The sequence below is a fragment of the Triticum aestivum genome, chromosome 3B, assembly GCF_018294505.1.
Source record: "Triticum aestivum cultivar Chinese Spring chromosome 3B, IWGSC CS RefSeq v2.1, whole genome shotgun sequence".
NCBI lineage: Eukaryota > Viridiplantae > Streptophyta > Magnoliopsida > Poales > Poaceae > Triticum > Triticum aestivum.
In genome coordinates, this window is record NC_057801.1 from 765,355,985 (window position 1) to 765,373,411 (window position 17,427).

General features: G+C 41.1%; 1 long non-coding RNA gene across 3 annotated transcripts; it reads left to right on the forward strand.

Annotated features, from left to right (window-relative positions):
- Positions 1 to 531: 531 nt before the first annotated feature.
- Positions 532 to 7,111, forward strand: LOC123072289 (uncharacterized). 3 transcript variants are annotated; one of them, XR_006434982.1, is made up of 4 exons: positions 532 to 1,041; positions 1,124 to 1,280; positions 1,733 to 4,554; positions 5,142 to 7,111. It is a non-coding gene; the product is annotated as an uncharacterized lncRNA (long non-coding RNA). The 3 variants fall into 3 exon arrangements; XR_006434981.1 differs by having other exon boundaries at positions 534 to 1,280; positions 1,733 to 4,092; positions 4,404 to 4,554; XR_006434980.1 differs by having other exon boundaries at positions 533 to 1,280.
- The last annotated feature ends 10,316 nt before the right edge of the window (positions 7,112 to 17,427 follow it).

A 17,427-nucleotide genomic window follows, 5' to 3' on the forward strand; every position in this document is an offset into this window, starting at 1 on the left:
ACTACGAACTCTCTTTCTCTCTTCATTTGAATGAGGCAAATCTTTTGTCTTGGTTTTAAAAAAAAAGTATAACTAGACTGCTTCAAGATTGTACTGTATATTATAGATGTGTGGCGGGGCAGGGAATTTTGCAATCACTCACTGACTTGTTATAAGGATTTGGTATGAAATAATTAAGTGTAAAGTATATTTTTACACTATCTTACAACAAGAGTATATCCCTAAAAACAAGATAATTTAAACCAATAATGAGGCTGGGAAACTCGCTCCCAGGATGCTCCCCCGAATTCATCCTTCGATAGCCGTTCGATCCCGGTCAACGCAGTCTTTTTTTCGCTACTGCCCGTTGGATCCTCGTCGGGAATTCCTCTGTTTTGTTTTGACCGCGTGGTGAAACCTGGACGGGTATGACCTGTGGGCTCGGGCTGGATCGAATTGACTGGGTGCCAGTTTTTCGGGTGATCAGGCAGCCTCTCCTACCTCGCTGCGTGCGCGCGCACGCGTCGTGGGCGCAGCGGGCACAACCGCACAAACCCTACCCCCAATCCACAACCGCCACCCGGTCCCTCCTCCTCCTCCTCCTCCTCCCTCCCTCGTATGCCGCCGCCACTCCCTCCCTCCTCCCTCCTCGTCGCCCCTGCCTCTACCCTAGGAGCTCCGCCACCTCCCACGCGCTCGTCCTCTCATCTCCCATGTCACGCCGTCGGCCCCTGCCAAGCCATAGTGGTGCTCTACTTGCGCCCTCGCCTCTGGTATCACCAGGCCCTCGATGCCGGCCTCGTCGGCTTGCCGCCGCGCTCGAAGTTGTGGCCCTGGCTGCGCGTCTCGTCGCGCTCGGGATTCACCCATGCGCCCTCCCGCCCTGGGGAACGTGCAAAAGGGTCAAAACCCTAGCCGCCAGCAGTTCTCGTCAAGCCTCCTCCGCCTCGTCTCCTCCCTGCTCCCTCATCTCCCACGTCGCCGCCTTCACCTCGTCTCCTCCCCGCTCCCTCCTCTCCAACGCCGCCGCCCTCGATGCACTGTAAGGGACGCCGTCGACAGGTCGGGGATACGCAGCGACGGAGCTCAGCCAGAGCAGAGCACAACCCCACTCCTAACCCTATTCGCTTGATGACAAGAGCAGGGCAACGGATTGGATCGAGGGCGCCCTGGCTTGGCCACCGCTGCCACCTGGATTCGCTAGCCGCTGCGTGGAGTTGCCCTGGCCGCCGCCTTGAGTCACCTCCGTCGCCGCCTTGAGTCAACTCCACCGTTGCCGCCAGGAATCCCATCCCGGCAAGGTAACTTCCTCCAAATCCCCGCTCTCCCTGGTCCTTGATGCGTGTGTGTTGTGTGCGTTTAGCCATGATCTCCTACTTTTACAGGTACCCTACGCCTACCTTCCGATCTTCAGATCTCCATATTTGGTGAATGCGATGTTTTGGTTTCGTCAGATTACTATCTATATTTGGGGATTAGCTACGAATTGATGTTCTTAGTTGGAGCGAGGATACTCGACAGTGCTGATTTAGATCTTTTTGTAGAACAGAATAATTAACTTGGTCTATTTCTGGAGAACTGCAGTGTAGATAATATATGCATGAACGATCGTAGCACTGAAAATGCAAAATTTACAGTATGGTGTAATGATGGTCGGGTGTGACTTTTTTGATGGCATTGCCCAGTGCAGTTTTCGGATTTCTACTGAGTGGTACCGTGTTCTGAGATATTTTTTTTGTGTTGCTATCCGCAGGAAAATTCCTAGGGATTTGATTGATGGAGGCATCACTATTTGGCGCTGGATTATCCATTTTTGCAGCACCAGCAATGTTGTTTTTGTTTGGAATGGTCAATTCTCAATTTCTAAATCAGCTATACTATACTTCTTGTCAGGTTACATTATCTTGCTTGGTTTCAGTCTATATGTAGCACAAAAATAGATGACATGGTTGGTTTGTAGGTTACATTAAGGAACACCACCATAAGGAACGCCGCTCTCGCATTGCACTTCTTTGTTTATATTTGATCTGTTCCTATTCGGTTTGCTGTAGTACTTAATTGATACACCATTTCAATTCTCTTGCCGTTTTCTTCTTGCTGCTTCATTGTATTCAGTTATGATATATTTTTCAACTGTACAAGCACTTGGGGAAGTCAGGAAAACTGAACCAAAGACAAACACTTTTACTGGAGATGTTGGGGCTTTTTTTAACTGAGATGTGACAGATGCATCTTATTCCCTGAGATATATTGCCTTTAATTTCTTGATTTTTTTCCCCGACATGCTAATATAGAGCCAGATATGCATGATTCATCATACACATTACAGTCAATTATCCATTGGAATCTTTTGTCCATAGAGGTGATCTTGTTTGGACCATTAGTCTAGGTAGTGACATTTTGATTGATAAGGCACAAGTTTATTTTCTTTTTCACTCGGGCTACACTAAAGTAAGCATCATCATCAGTGAAAAGAAGGCATACAAATCATGAAGTTTTTGCCTTGGCTGTGTGCCTCGTTTAGTTGCCACTTATTTATTTCTAGGAAGTTATTCAATTCTCATCGAGCTTTCCTTATGCTTTCCATTGCTAAAGAAGAAATTTAAATACGCAATATTTTTAATATCTGAGGAGGCGACAGGGGATGAAAAAAGGTTGTAAGGTCGTACTTTGGTGCGTCTTTGGCCAACGATGGCTGGATCCATCTGACGCTCTTCCAAGCAGAGCAGTGCAGATTTGCTGACTGGTACAAACATCTAAGCCTATGCATGATTCATCATACACATTACAGTCAATTATCCATTGGAATCATTTGTCCATAGAGGTGATCTTGTTTGGACCATTAGTCTAGGTAGTGACATTTTGATCGATAAGGCACAAATTTATTTTCTTTTTCACTCGGGCTACACTAAAGTAAGCATCATCATCAGTGAAAAGAAGGCATACAAATCATGAAGTTTTTGCCTTGGCTGTGTGCCTCGTTTAGTTGCCACTTATTTATTTCTAGGAAGTTATTCAATTCTCATCGAGCTTTCCTTATGCTTTCCATTGCTAAAGAAGAAATTTAAATACGCAATATTTTTAATATCTGAGGAGGCGACAGGGGATGAAAAAAGGTTGTAAGGTCGTACTTTGGTGCGTCTCTGGCCAACGATGGCTGGATCCATCTGACGCTGTTCCAAGCAGAGCAGTGCAGATTTGCTGACTGGTACAACATCTAAGCCTATGCATGATTCATCATACACATTACAGTCAATTATCCATTGGAATCATTTGTCCATAGAGGTGATCTTGTTTGGACCATTAGTCTAGGTAGTGACATTTTGATCGATAAGGCACAAATTTATTTTCTTTTTCACTCGGGCTACACTAAAGTAAGCATCATCATCAGTGAAAAGAAGGCATACAAATCATGAAGTTTTTGCCTTGGCTGTGTGCCTCGTTTAGTTGTCACTTATTTATTTCTAGGAAGTTATTCAATTCTCATCGAGCTTTCCTTATGCTTTCCATTGCTAAAGAAGAAATTTAAATACGCAATATTTTTAATATCTGAGGAGGCGACAGGGGATGAAAAAAGGTTGTAAGGTCGTACTTTGGTGCGTCTCTGGCCAACGATGGCTGGATCCATCTGACGCTCTTCCAAGCAGAGCAGTGCAGATTTGCTGACTGGTACAACATCTAAGCCTATGCATGATTCATCATACACATTACAGTCAATTATCCATTGGAATCATTTGTCCATAGAGGTGATCTTGTTTGGACCATTAGTCTAGGTAGTGACATTTTGATCGATAAGGCACAAATTTATTTTCTTTTTCACTCGGGCTACACTAAAGTAAGCATCATCGTCAATGAAAAGAAGGCATACAAATCATGAAATTTTTGCCTTGGCTGTGTGCCTCGTTTAGTTGTCACTTATTTATTTCTAGGAAGTTATTCAATTCTCATCGAGCTTTCCTTATAATTTCCATTGCTATGCAATATTTTTAATATCTGAGGAGGCGACAGGAGATGAAAAAAGGTTGTAAGGTCGTACTTTGGTGCGTCTCTGGCCAACGATGGTTGGATCCATCTGACGCTCTTCCAAGCAGAGCAGTGCAGATTTGCTGACTGGTACAACATCTATGCGCTATGCATGATTCATCATACACATTACAGTCAAGTATCCATTGGAATCTTTTGTCCATAGAGGTGATCTTGTTTGGACCATTAGTCTAGGTAGTGACATTTTGATCGATAAGGCACAAGTTTATTTTCTTTTTCACTCGGGCTACACTAAAGTAAGCATCATCATCAGTGAAAAGAAGGCATAAAAATCATGAAGTTTTTGCCTTGGTTGTGTGCCTCGTTTAGTTGTCACTTATTTATTTCTAGGAAGTTATTCAATTCTCATCGAGCTTTCCTTATGCTTTCCATTGCTACAGAAGAAATTTAAATACACAATATTTTTAATATCTGAGGAGGCGAGAGGAGATGAAAAAGGGTTGTAAGGTCGTACTTTGGTGCGTCTCTGGCCAACGATGGCTGGATCCATCTGACGCTCTTCCAAGCAGAGCAGTACAGATTTGCTGACTGGTACAACATCTAAGCCTTGGCTACTCTAGCTTCTTTTTACATCTCTTAGTATCTAGAAATAAGTAGGTTACTGTATATACTTGAAGATTGCAGCAGGCACATAATGCTTGGCTAACCAGCTGGTTAATTGAGTTGTGCTTACAAAGGGTCAGTAGAGTTGTTGGTTTTTTCTAAAATAAATGAGGATTAGTTTGGTTGCCATGTGACGGTAAGGCCAGAATGTGGTACTGACAAGTGGTTCTGTAATGGTCATATGTGTTCTAGAGTTGGAAGTTGATTCTTTTTAAGTTGGAGTGGCTAAGTTGTCTATATGTATTGCATTATTTTTCTACGATGTACTGCTCTTTCTAATGATTTTTAAAGTTTAGTATTTAAGTTTACGACATTATTCTTATGCTTTTCAACATTACACGGTTGAAATCTTCTGTATAAGATATTGCGCTTTCAACATCTGCTCATGGCGATGTGTGTATTCTGCTATGAACTGACTACATTATAGAGAGTTGTGGTACCTACATTTGTATGATTCCTTTTAGCTGATGTTGGTTGCTCATACTGACAAAAGGTGTGTTAACAAATGATCGCAGAGCAGTGGAGAAACATGTTTCTATGAATGTGCCAAAACTGATGGATTTAACTACAGGTATTTGCACTATCATTCTACCGGTATATTGTCGTATTGCATTATTCAACTGTAAGTCTGTTCTAAACTCTAAGCCCCATGTTGTAAGTCTGTTCCCTATATAAATCTGATGGAAGATCGGGCCATTTAATTTGAACAAAAAAGGGTAGTATGCTCTCAGTTGCTTAAATCTGTCGAGACCTGAAAATTAGATATACTTTGAAAGCTTGATGTACGAGTAGGAGATAGTTGATAAAGTTGTACCTCTTGTAGGAGATTATTAGTTGATTACCTGCTTCTATGCGGTGAACAAATGAGTAAGCAGTTTTAGTTGATAAAGGTGTAGGCAACACACCTTTTTTGCTTCATTTTTTGGTTTGTAAGTCCAGGATGTTTAGACTTTTCTGAATATCTTAATTGTAAAATAATTTTGATGAATTTTTTGAACCATTCAGTCTGTTTTGTTCATGCAGTTCATGATACCACATCTGCAGGCTACATCTTTTGTAGATTTGGCTACCACATTATATGATGATTTTTCACTTTGCTCAGTCAAAGTTTCAGTAAAAAATTGAATTGAACATCTTTTTGTAGACATACAAAAATGGTCTGCATTTTCTACATCGCCCTGACATCCAATTCAAACTATATTTTCTGCCTAAACTATTGTGTACCTATGATATCATGGGATAACTCAGACATGAGCCAGTGTCCAGTCGCAATTGGGTGCATTATTTGGTGACATCTAGTGCTAACTGTTTTTTCAAGGCCACCCAGTGGAGTGAGGGTTAGTAATGTGGCATCAGCCTATTCTGGACCTCTGTATTATACTCCCTCCAATCCAAATTAAGTTTCGTGGTTTTAGTTCAAAAACCACGACACTTATTTTGAATGGACCTGTGTATTATGCTTCCTCTGATCCAAATTAAGTGTCGTGGTTTTAGTTCAAAAACCACCACACTTATTTTGGATCGGAGGGAGTAGTATTTAAGAGATTCCTTGCATACGCATGATTCATAAAAGTACAGTGTGGGATGCCATTATAAACTCATGAAATCTGATCCTGATAGTGACATGATTTACTCTGTAAAAGCTGTTTTTATTGAATCTGATGATGTCACTGCTGCTTGTTGCTGTAAGCAAGGAGATTGACTACAAGTTTCGATGTCAACTTGAATATTTATTGTGGATGTTTGAGCGTCAACCTGAATTTTGTTTAACCTACTACAAAAATAATTTTTAGGATGATTGGCTGTACTACCGTCACAAATAATCAGGAAAGATTATTTTGTAGGATGATCATTGTCTTCCATAATAATATTATAGCCGCCGGCCGAACAACGAAGGTTGCACTGCAACTACTTGACTACAAGTTTTATGTGGAGTTTCGCTGTACAGTATGCACAAACTCAGTGAGATAAGGAATCATCGTCGCTCACATTTTTTTTCTCTTGAAAGTGAGGTGTCACCGCTGCATTTTTTTTCTCGGAATCAGGGATGTTTCAAACATTGTGTGTGAGCCCACCTTCATAATGTGGAAACAGACCATGTCCATACATGATAAAACAAACCAAACTGACATGTGTATACTGAACCGTCTTTAGAGACTTCAATTTCCACAAAATGGTTTCCGGTATTTCTCCCTCTAATGTGCATTGTTGTGAGTGCAACTGTCTAAATCTGAAGTATTCAGTTCTTCTGAATGCTATGACGTTCAATGTCATAACAAATTTCAGGATCGAAGCAAAACATTTTGCTATGTCTCGGAATTCCCTTTTTGAAGACGATACAAGCTGAGTTTTCAAGGGGAAGATCTTTTACCTACAAGCCCATCCTAATCCCTCTGAGCTGTTAAATGTGAATCGCCCTTCGTGCTGTAGAAAATAGTGCGTCTCTAACTCTTCAACTGTGGATTAATGGAGAACTATTTTAGTGGTAAAAATGCAAATATTTTCATCGTGTGCATGGTTTTAAAAGGGACTCGGTGCCATTTGGCGCAACCGGTCATCTAAATTATTTTTTGGGGCAATGGGTTATACAATTTTTTTTTCAAACTCGGATTTCGCAATGTGATAGACAGTTTCAAAATAGCATGGTTTAATACATGGTCTTTCTACTATTAGTATAGAATATGGTCTTGAAAAATAAAACTATTTTCATTGACAACATGGCTTTAGCAAGTCTCTGCGCCATTTGGCGCAACGGGTCAACCAGTGAATAGAAATATGACAGGAGGACATCATTTTGGAGCTCAAGCTCATCTAAACCCCATTGCAAAAAATAAATTCAAAAATAGCAAGAAAACTTAAAAAACAAGTTTTTTTTTCATCAAAGATGCAAAATTGTGCGAAATGCTAGAAATTTTTCATGACCAGATGACATATGGGGAGCTATGCACAAAATAAATAAAATTAGACCTCTCAAAAGACTTAAAAAATAAACATTTTTAGCACTGATTTTTTGTGTGTCAACAGAGCACCAGGGCAGTCATGTTGGAAGAAAAATAATGGCATATGCATCTAGAACACTTGACCATCATTGATGTACAGGAAATTTAGAAATTTTTTAATTTGTTTACTTTTTCCTAGAATTTACTGCACATTCGGGAGTAGATGAGCTCGAGCTCGGTATGACATCACTTTATTCAATGTGGTGCTACCTTAAAAACTGAAGAGCGCATGATGAACCGCGAATTGCGAACCGAGCGAACCACAAATCCAGCAAAATTAGTACCTCGAATAAGTAGTCAACCTGCCCTTATCGGCTCATTGTTGGCGTATTCAGAAGAACATGAGAGAGCAAATCGTAGAGTCGAGGAAGCGAAGGAGCAGATCGTAAAGTCGAGAGAGCAGATCATATTGATGGATCATATTCAGAGCAACTCTAGCAAACCCCGCATCCCGCCGGCCCGTAAAAAAAGTTTGCAGTTCACAAAAGAATGGCTTTGCAGGCTAACGCGGACGGCCGCAGAGGCAGACTCCTCAAATGGACCCGTATAAAAGGATATTCGCGAAATATTCTTTTTTACAGGTCGGCTTTGCGGGGTCTTTTTTTTCATGACAAAACTGAAAAGTTAACAGAACATCTCTGAGCTTGACACCAATGCCTGTCACCTACCTAAGGCACCACGACAGCAGGCACCGAAGAAAAGAATGACGGATCGCCTCCTCATCCGAGCTCGACGCGGCTCCATCGCTGATATGCAGCTTTGCGGATCTCCAAGGTGGCTCACCAAAATTGAAACCCTTACAGTTGAACGAATCAGACCGGGGCAACATCCCGGACACGTCATTGAACTCCAGATCTGGCACTCAACCGCGACTTAGACACTGATGACCCACAAGTATAGGGGATCTATCATAGTCCTTTCGATAAGTAAGAGTGTCGAACCCAACGAAGAGCAGAAGGAAATGACAAGCGGTTTTCAGTAAGGTATTCTCTGCAATCACTGAAATTATCGGTAACAGATAGTTTTGTGATAAGGTAATTTGTAACGAATAACAAGTAGTGAAAGTAAATAAGGTGCAGCAAGATGACCCAATCCTTTTTGTAGCAAAGGACAATCCTGGACAAACTCTTATATAAAGAAAAGCGCTCCCGAGGACACATGGGAATTATCGTCAAGCTAGTTTTCATCATGCTCATATGATTCACGTTCGTTACTTTGATAATTTGATATGTGGGTGGACCGGTGCTTGGGTGCTACCCTTCCTTGGACAAGCATCCCACTTATGTTTAACTACTCTCGCAAGCATCCGTAACTACGAAAGAAGAATTAAGGTAAACCTAACCATAGCATGAAACATATGGATCCAAATCAACCCCTTACGAATCAACGCATAAAATAGGATTTAAACTTCTGTCACTCTAGCAACCCATCATCTAATTATTACTTCCCAATGCCTTCCTCTAGGCCCAAACAATGGTGAAGTATCATGTAGTCGACGTTCACATAACACCACTAGAGGAAAGACAACATACATCTCATCAAAATATTGAACGAATACCAAATTCACATAACTACTTATAGCAAGACTTCTCCCATGTCCTCAGGAACAAACGTAACTACTCACAAATCATATTCATGTTCATAATTAGAGAGGTATTAATATGCATATAGGATTTGAACATATGATCTTCCACCGAATAAACCAACTAGCATCAACTACAAGGAGTAATCAACACTACTAGCAACCCACATGTACCAATCTGAGGTGTTGAGACAAAGATCGGATACAAGAGATGAACTAGGGTTTGAGAGGAGATGGTGCTGGTGAAGATGTTGATGGAGATTAACCCCCTCCCGATGAGAGGATCGATGGTGATGACGATGGTGACGATTTCCTCCTCCCGGAGGGATGTTTCCTCGGCAGAACAGCTCCGCCGGAGCCCTAGATTAGTTCCGCCAAGGTTCCGCCTCGTGGCGGCGGTGTCTCGTCCCGAAAGCTCCGTCCTGATTTTTTTCCAGGGTAAAAGACTTCATATAGCAGAAGATGGGCACCGAAGGCCTGTCAGGGGGCCCACGAGGCAGGGAGGCGCACCCAGGGGGTAGGGTGCGCCCCCACCCTCGTGGATGGTGGGTGGCCCCCCTCTGGTATTTTCTTCGCTCCGTATTTTTTATTAATTCCAAAAATAACTTCCATGGAGTTTCAGTACTTTTGGAGTTGTGCAGAATAAGTCTCTAATATTTGCTCCTTTTCCAGCCCAGAATTCCAGCTGCCGACATTCTCCCTCTTCGCGTAAACCTTGTAAAATAAGAGAGAAAGGGCATAAGTATTGTGACATAACGTGTAATAACAGCCCATAATGCAATAAATATCGATATAAAATCATGATGCAAAATGGACGTATCAACTCCCCCAAGCTTAGACCTCGCTTGGCCTCAAGCGAAAGCCGATAACAAAAAATATGTCCACGTGTTTAGAGATACATGTGTCAATAAAACAAAATACGGACATGAGGGCATCATGATCATTCTTATAACAGCAACACACACACACACACACACACATATATATATATATATATATATATATTGTCATATGATTTCTTATGCTTAAGTAATAATCTATCCACAATGTCAAGTATGAATCAGAAACTTCATTGAGGACTAACAAACTATGCCCTCGGTCATTGAAGCAATTGTAATTTATCATAACATCGGAAAGAGTCAATATAAGAGCTTTTCAGCAAGTCCACATACTCAACTATCATTTAGTCTTTCACAATTGCTAACACTCACGCAATACTTATGGGTATGGAGTTTTAATCGGACACAGAAAAATATAGGGGCTTATAGTGTTGCCTCCCAATCTTTTACCTCAAGGGTAATGTCAACAATAATAGTTCATGCTAACATACATCCAATTGGATATATATATATATATATATATATATATATATATATATATATATATATATACACATAAACACTATTCTGATCACGGGATGAGAATAATATTCTGATCACAACCTGACCTGCCCCGCTAGTAGTACGTTAAACTTTCCTATGAACTCGGTTGAACTTCCGCCAACATTGCCCAAACGGGGCTTGCGATATACCGTTGAAAAGTTATGGACACCAATATCATGACCCAACTTAAATTTTTGGCAAAATATAAGCGGTTTAAGAGCAGTTTTGAAAACCGTTTTTTCTTCGCACAAAAAATGTGAATTGTATTTTCTATCGCATTTCTAAAGCGTTTGTCGGAATGAGGCATATAATATGGCGTTGGAAACCTGCTGCAAAACCGCTCCTTCCATATGTTGAAAGTTTTTTCTAATTCCCTATGGTTAAAGAGTAATTTGAAAAAACGTAAAATTTCGTAAACCAAACAACTGAGTTCGTTTTTCGATGTCATTTCTAAACGGCTAATCTAATGGAGGCATATGATATGGCGTTGGAAAGCTTATGAAAATGCGCTACTTTTTCATCTTGAAAGTGTTTTTCTAAATTTGAATGGTTTAAGAGTAATTTAGAAAATGAACCAAGTCCTACCGAGTTCGTACTTTCGAGCTATTTTTTTAACTGTGCGTCCGAATGCAGCAAATGATGTGGCGTTGGAAAGCTTGAAAAAATGCAAAACTTTTTGGTATGTATTGTTTCTCCCAATTCTTTACGGTTTTAAGTCAGTTTCGAAAATGGCGAAAAAGTATTTTCGCCGTAATTTCTACAAACTTTGTTGGAATTGGGCAAATAATATACCGTTGAAAAGCTACGGAAAATGCGAAACTTTTTCATGTTGATGGTTTTCTCTGATTTCTAGCCGTTTTCAAGTAATTTCGAAAACGGCGGGATCATTCGTTCTGCCTCTATCGTGAAACAGATTCTTCGAAAATGCATCGCGTGAAGAACCTGAACTTCTCGGTGCGTGTACCTAAACTTCACTCGGTTTTTCACGTGATTTTTTTGCTCGTAGATCTTCATCCACTGCTCGTAGCTCTCCATCCCACTCACGGGAATTGAGCGGGTGATATACCGATGGAAAGCTGCTGTAAACACGCAACTTTCCCGTGTTGATCATTTTTTCATACTCGCGTGATTTTGAAAGTTTTTCATCTAAAATTCATTCAGTGTAGTAGGTGAACTTCCTGTTGTTTTCACGTTGAACTTCTGTGACGTATTTTTGTTTGCAGTAGTTGAACTTCTGTGTTGTTTTCACCTCTATCACAAGAATTTTTGAACTTTCTCCGGCTGAGCACTTGAACTTCTAGCAAGAAAACTTTAGGCTTTGCATTTTCATTCTTTTTTTAATACAAAATGCACACCGTGTACTACGTGAACTTCTGGCAGTTACCGATCTGAACTTCTGAGATCACGCGTTTTGCCTTCATCGAAATAACAGAGTCTCCGAAAAAGCACTTCGTGAAGAGGTTGAACTTCTGGATCAGTTCTTTTTGAACTTCACTCTATTTTTCACGTGTTATTTTTTACCCGTAACTCCCCAACCACTTACGAGAATTGAGCAAATGGTATATCAATGAAAAGTTGTTGAAAACACACAACTTTCCTGCGTTTATCATTTTTTCATACTTGTGACGGTTCAAAATAATTTTTTTATTACACAAAAACGTGTTTTAATTGGTATGCATGAAACTTTTAAACTGTACATCGGAATGTAACATATAATATACCATTGGAAAGCTTATGAGTAGGAGCATCTTTTTCATATAGATAAACGTTACAATTTTTGTCGTTTGAGAGTAGTTTTAAAAATGAAAAACGACGTCATTTTTTGCCTTTTTTACATGTAATTGAAGGTTGGACGTCTCGCACTTGAACTTCACCAGGAAGAGCACGTGAACTTCTTGCAACAAACTTTCTAAGCCTTTTATTTTCTATTCTTATATTCCTATCTAAAACGCATTTCCTGTACTAGTTGAACTTCCCGCTGTTTTCACCTTGAACTTCTGTCACATATTTTTGTTCAACCTCCCTCACATGAATTTTTGAACTTTCTCGGGCTGAGCACCTGAACTTCTAGTAACAAAACTTTTGTCCTTTGCGTTTTCATTCTTTCTTTTCATACAATGCACACCGTGTAGTATGTGAAGTTTTGGTAGTTATCAAACCGAACTTCTCTCGGTTACGTGAAAATATCTAAGTTTTTTTATAAACATTGAACCGCTCCACCTTTTTTACTTGAACTTCATTTGTGTATTTTTAGAAATGTGAAAATTGGAGGTTTTTAGAAACATCAAACTTCTTCGTTGTTTGAAATTGAACTTATTGGTTTTATTCTTTAGTAAATATAAAAATCCGATTTTTCAAATAAGTATCAAACTGCTCCGTTTTTTCCAATTGAACTTCTTGGTTTTATTCTTAGTAATGTGAAAATCTGAGTTTTTTATATACATTGAACTACTCCGTTTTTTTGAAATTGAATTTCTTGGTTTTAATCTTTAGCATTGGGGAAAATTTGAGTTTTTATAGACATCAAACAACTTCATATATTTAAATTTTTGGACTTCTTGGTGTTATTCGTTAGTAACGGGAAAAGTGCTAGTTATATAATAAATATTGAACCGCTCAATTATTTAAAGTTGAACTTCTAGGTCTTATTTTTAAAAGAAGGAAAAATCTATTTCTTATAAACTTTTTGAATTGCTTGGTTTTTTGGTTACAAATATTTGAATGGCTCTATTATGTTACTTTCAAATTTTTTGGTCATCATTTTCCAATCACGGAGAAATCAGTGAGAATTTTTCTTTTTGTACACACATAACATTTTTTTCGAACTCTCCATTTTATTAAATTTGAACTTCGAGAGTTAACATTTTCTAGGTGACGCTTGTTTTTTCTTGGTATACGAACATCGAACAACTCTCTTATTTTAATTGGAACTTCTTTGATTTATTTTTTAGTAATTGAAGAAATCCAAGTTTTGTAATAAACATCTAACTGGTCCACTTTTTAAATTTGAACTTCTAGGATTTTTTACCTTCTTGGTTATTTAAATTTGAACTTCTATGTTCTGTTAGAAATTGGGAAACCACTTTTTTTCTTGACTTCAAAATTTTAGTTTTCTTCCAAAAAAATTGAGGGGGGGGGGTCTCCACACTAAATTTCCTATGGTTTGTATTTTCCATTTTTATCCAAAGTTTTGTAAATTTTCAGACCCGAAGTTGCAAACTTTTAGACTTGCAAATTTGTGAAACATCATTTTTTGGACAAGCAGGTGATCACAAGAAGCTTCATTTCAATATAAAAGGAGAAAAGAAAATTGTGCTAGGATGTACTAGAGCTTCGATGCACTCTTTTCTGCATTTGGGGAGCATTTGCACCCAATACACGTGCACGCACACACACACACACACATATCCCGTTTGCATCACATTTTTTAAAACAAGGCATCATTTGCTTAAGGTATCTTTTTCAAAATGAATATTTTCAGTTTTTGTGAGTGGTTTTGTTATAACTGTGTGATCAAGAAACACACACACAATAACTTCAGAACCATCACTTTTTTTATTTAGGCATAAATACAAACACATTTTTTATGAACAATAGCTTGTCTGCAAGTATCATACTTCTTTTATCAGACTCGAGTTCTCTACAATATTGAAGCTCCATTGGGAAGCTAGTAAGCTCTCAGATGAAAATCAATCTACCAACAAATAGCCTCTCCACCTCCACGGTTCGTTCATGATCTACTGTTGCTTTGTTCAACTCCACCGTTGGGTGGTGCAGCCTGCTGCTGCATTCAGAGAAACTGCTTTTCCTAGGCAGCAATACAAAAGAAGCAACTTCTTGCAACAATTTGGAAGAAGCAAGATATGTGTTTTTGTGAACCGACAGAAGGAGCTGAGTAATCCCAAGGTAACTGTGGTAAACACATGTGACAGAAGATTCATGTTAATGAAACCTGACAACCTCCCAAGAAACTTCAGAAAAATGGGATCTTCTATCAAATGTGGCAAGAAGGCATGGTTGGTCCAACCGTTTTGTGCAGGGATCCGGTTAGCTCGCCATGATGTCCACCACATGCAGTTAAAGATGAGGGGGCGGCGGAGAAGACACGGGCATGAAGGTCACATCGTAGGACTCGGGTAGGTCATCGCTTCGGCCTTGGGCAGGTCGTCGAGGGTGCTGCGGGAGACCCACAACGAGCACCTGGATAGACTGCTTGCACGCGAGGCATGAACTTCATGTCCTCGAGATAGATGGTTGGGCCACCGGCGCGGGCATGGCCATGGGCAGAAGAGGGAGGAGGCACGGGTGGGGCGGAGCGATAAGGCCGCATCAATGGCGAGCATCTGGATGACCCCGATCCAGATCCTCGTTGGGGAAGCGCCAGAGGAGGAGGGTGGAGTGGTTCGGCATGGGGGTGGCGCAGCGTCGGCCCGCGGTGGTCGGGAGGCCTGGCGTGGCGGATGTGCGCCGTGGGCAGGAGGCGCGTCGGGGCCGGAGGTACGGTGACAGGAGGCGCGTGGGGACTAGGGGACCATGGATGGAGGCACGTCTGGGACGGTGTGGGTGGCGGCGGAGGCGCATCAGGGCAGGGGTGGGCGGCGGCGGATGCGCGATGCAGGGAGGGAGGTGGCGGCGGAGGCGCGATGCAGGGAGGGAGGTGGCGGCGGAGGCGCGATGCAGGGAGGGAGGCGGCGGTGGAGGCGCGGTGCAGGGAGGGTGGTGGCGGCGGCGCACTCCAGGGAGGGTGGGGTTAGCGGCGGCGTGATCCAGGGAGTCAGGTCGTGACGGTGATCCGGGAGGTTATCGGGGAAGGTCAGGGGAGGGGATCAGGGGAGTGGTTGGGTGGGTTTTTTTCTGTACCGTCGGGTGGGCAGGATCCAGGAGCATCATGTCGGGCCCTTATAGGGCTTGTTGTGATCCAAATAGTTATTCTGATCCTAGGATTAGAATAGTGATATCCTATATATATGTATGTATGTATGTATGTATGTATGTATGTATGTATGTATGTATGTATGTATGTATCAGGATCTTTCCAACACAAGGCGCTTGCCGAAGGATAAAAGATGTCCAAGATAGTATATTTATATATGAGAACCTATCTTTCTTTATTACTTCCTATTAATTGCAATGATGACCAAAACTACGTTTGCCAACTCTCAACAACTTTTATTCACCATACTCTTAATATGTGAAGTCATTACTCTCCACAAGATCCATATGATCTCTTTATTTCTTTTTTTTCTTTTATTCCCTCAAGATCATAGCAATATAGCAAAGCCCTTGACTCAAGACTAATCTTTATTATATATAGCTCACGGACTCAGTTACATAGAGGGATCATAAAGCAAAATTCAAAACTAGATCATTCTAAAACTTTATTCTACTAGATCAAGATATTATTAAAAGGAACAAACTAAGAAAACTGTAAAGATAGGAGTGTGATGATGATACCATACCGAGGCACCTCCCCCAAGCTTGGCAATTGCCAAGGGGAGTGCCCATACCCATGTGATTATGTCTCCTTCTTCGGAGGTGATGATGATGGAGTTGTTGATCATGAAGGCTTGTCGTCCCTCTTCCAAGGCATAGGCTCACCATCATAGAAAGATGATCGAGTCTCTGGGATCCTTAAATCTGCAGCCAAACTCATCCTCTTGAATCTATATTCATACTCATAGTTTTGGTTTTGCGGCTCATAGATCTGGCTTGGAGGTGCTCGATTTTCTCGTGAAGCTTGAAGATGGCCTCCCCAATGTTCTTGGCATCCAGCTTGTGGTTGTTGGTGAACTCCGTGCTCAGCATGTGGTTGGCATCGAGTCCGCGTTCCACCATCCCTTGGCACTTGAAAACCTACTGCTCCATTGCTTCGAGTCTTGTCTCCACGCTTCCGGTTCTCCTTGGTCCCTTGACATCGCGGATGTGCAGCACCCCCTCATGCATCTCAATGGTTTGAGGGTGTTGCACCACCTCCGCGAGGTAGGGGTTGATGACCTTCTCGAAGAACTTGTCCTTGGGTGCGCTCGAAGACGTCATGGTGATCTAGATCTGTCAGAAAAACAGCTCGAAACAAAAACAAGAGATATTTGCGTGGTGCGGTGGTCAAAACCTTCGGGAGATTATATAATGTTTTTTTACTGACTAAAAGAAGTATCGTGCAAGAAAACAGAGTCCGGAGAGCACACGAGGTGCCCACGAGGCAGGGGGCGCGCCCAAGGGGTAGGGTGTGCCCTCCACCCTCGTGGACGCCTCGTGTCCTTCTCAGACTACTTCTTATTTTCCTATTTTCTTAAATATTACAAAATAGAGAGAAATTGCCATTAGAACTGTTTTGGAGTCGGTTTACTTACCGTACCATATACCTATTCCTTTTTGGAGTCTGGAATGTCCTGGAAAGTGTCCCTTATGTATTCCTCCGGGGTCACGGTTTCAATAACATTAGTTTCAACATTTATTGGATTACCTGTGATATAATGTTTGATTCTTTGATCGTTCACCACCTTCGGATTTGTGCCTTTGAAGTTGTTGATTTTTATGGCACCGGAACGATAGACCTCCTCGATAACGTAAGGACCTTCCCATTTAGAGAGGAGTTTTCCTGTAAAAAATCTTAACGAGAATTGAAAAGCAACACATAATCACCTACATTAAACTCACGCTTTTGTATCCTTTTGTGATGACATCTTTTAACTTTTTCTTTAAACAGTTTGGCATTCTCATAGGCTTGAGTTCTCCATTCATCAAGTGAGCTAATGTCAAATAACCTCTTCTCACCGACAAGTTTGAAATCATAATTGAGCTCTTTAATGGCCCAATATGCCTTATGTTCTAGTTCGAG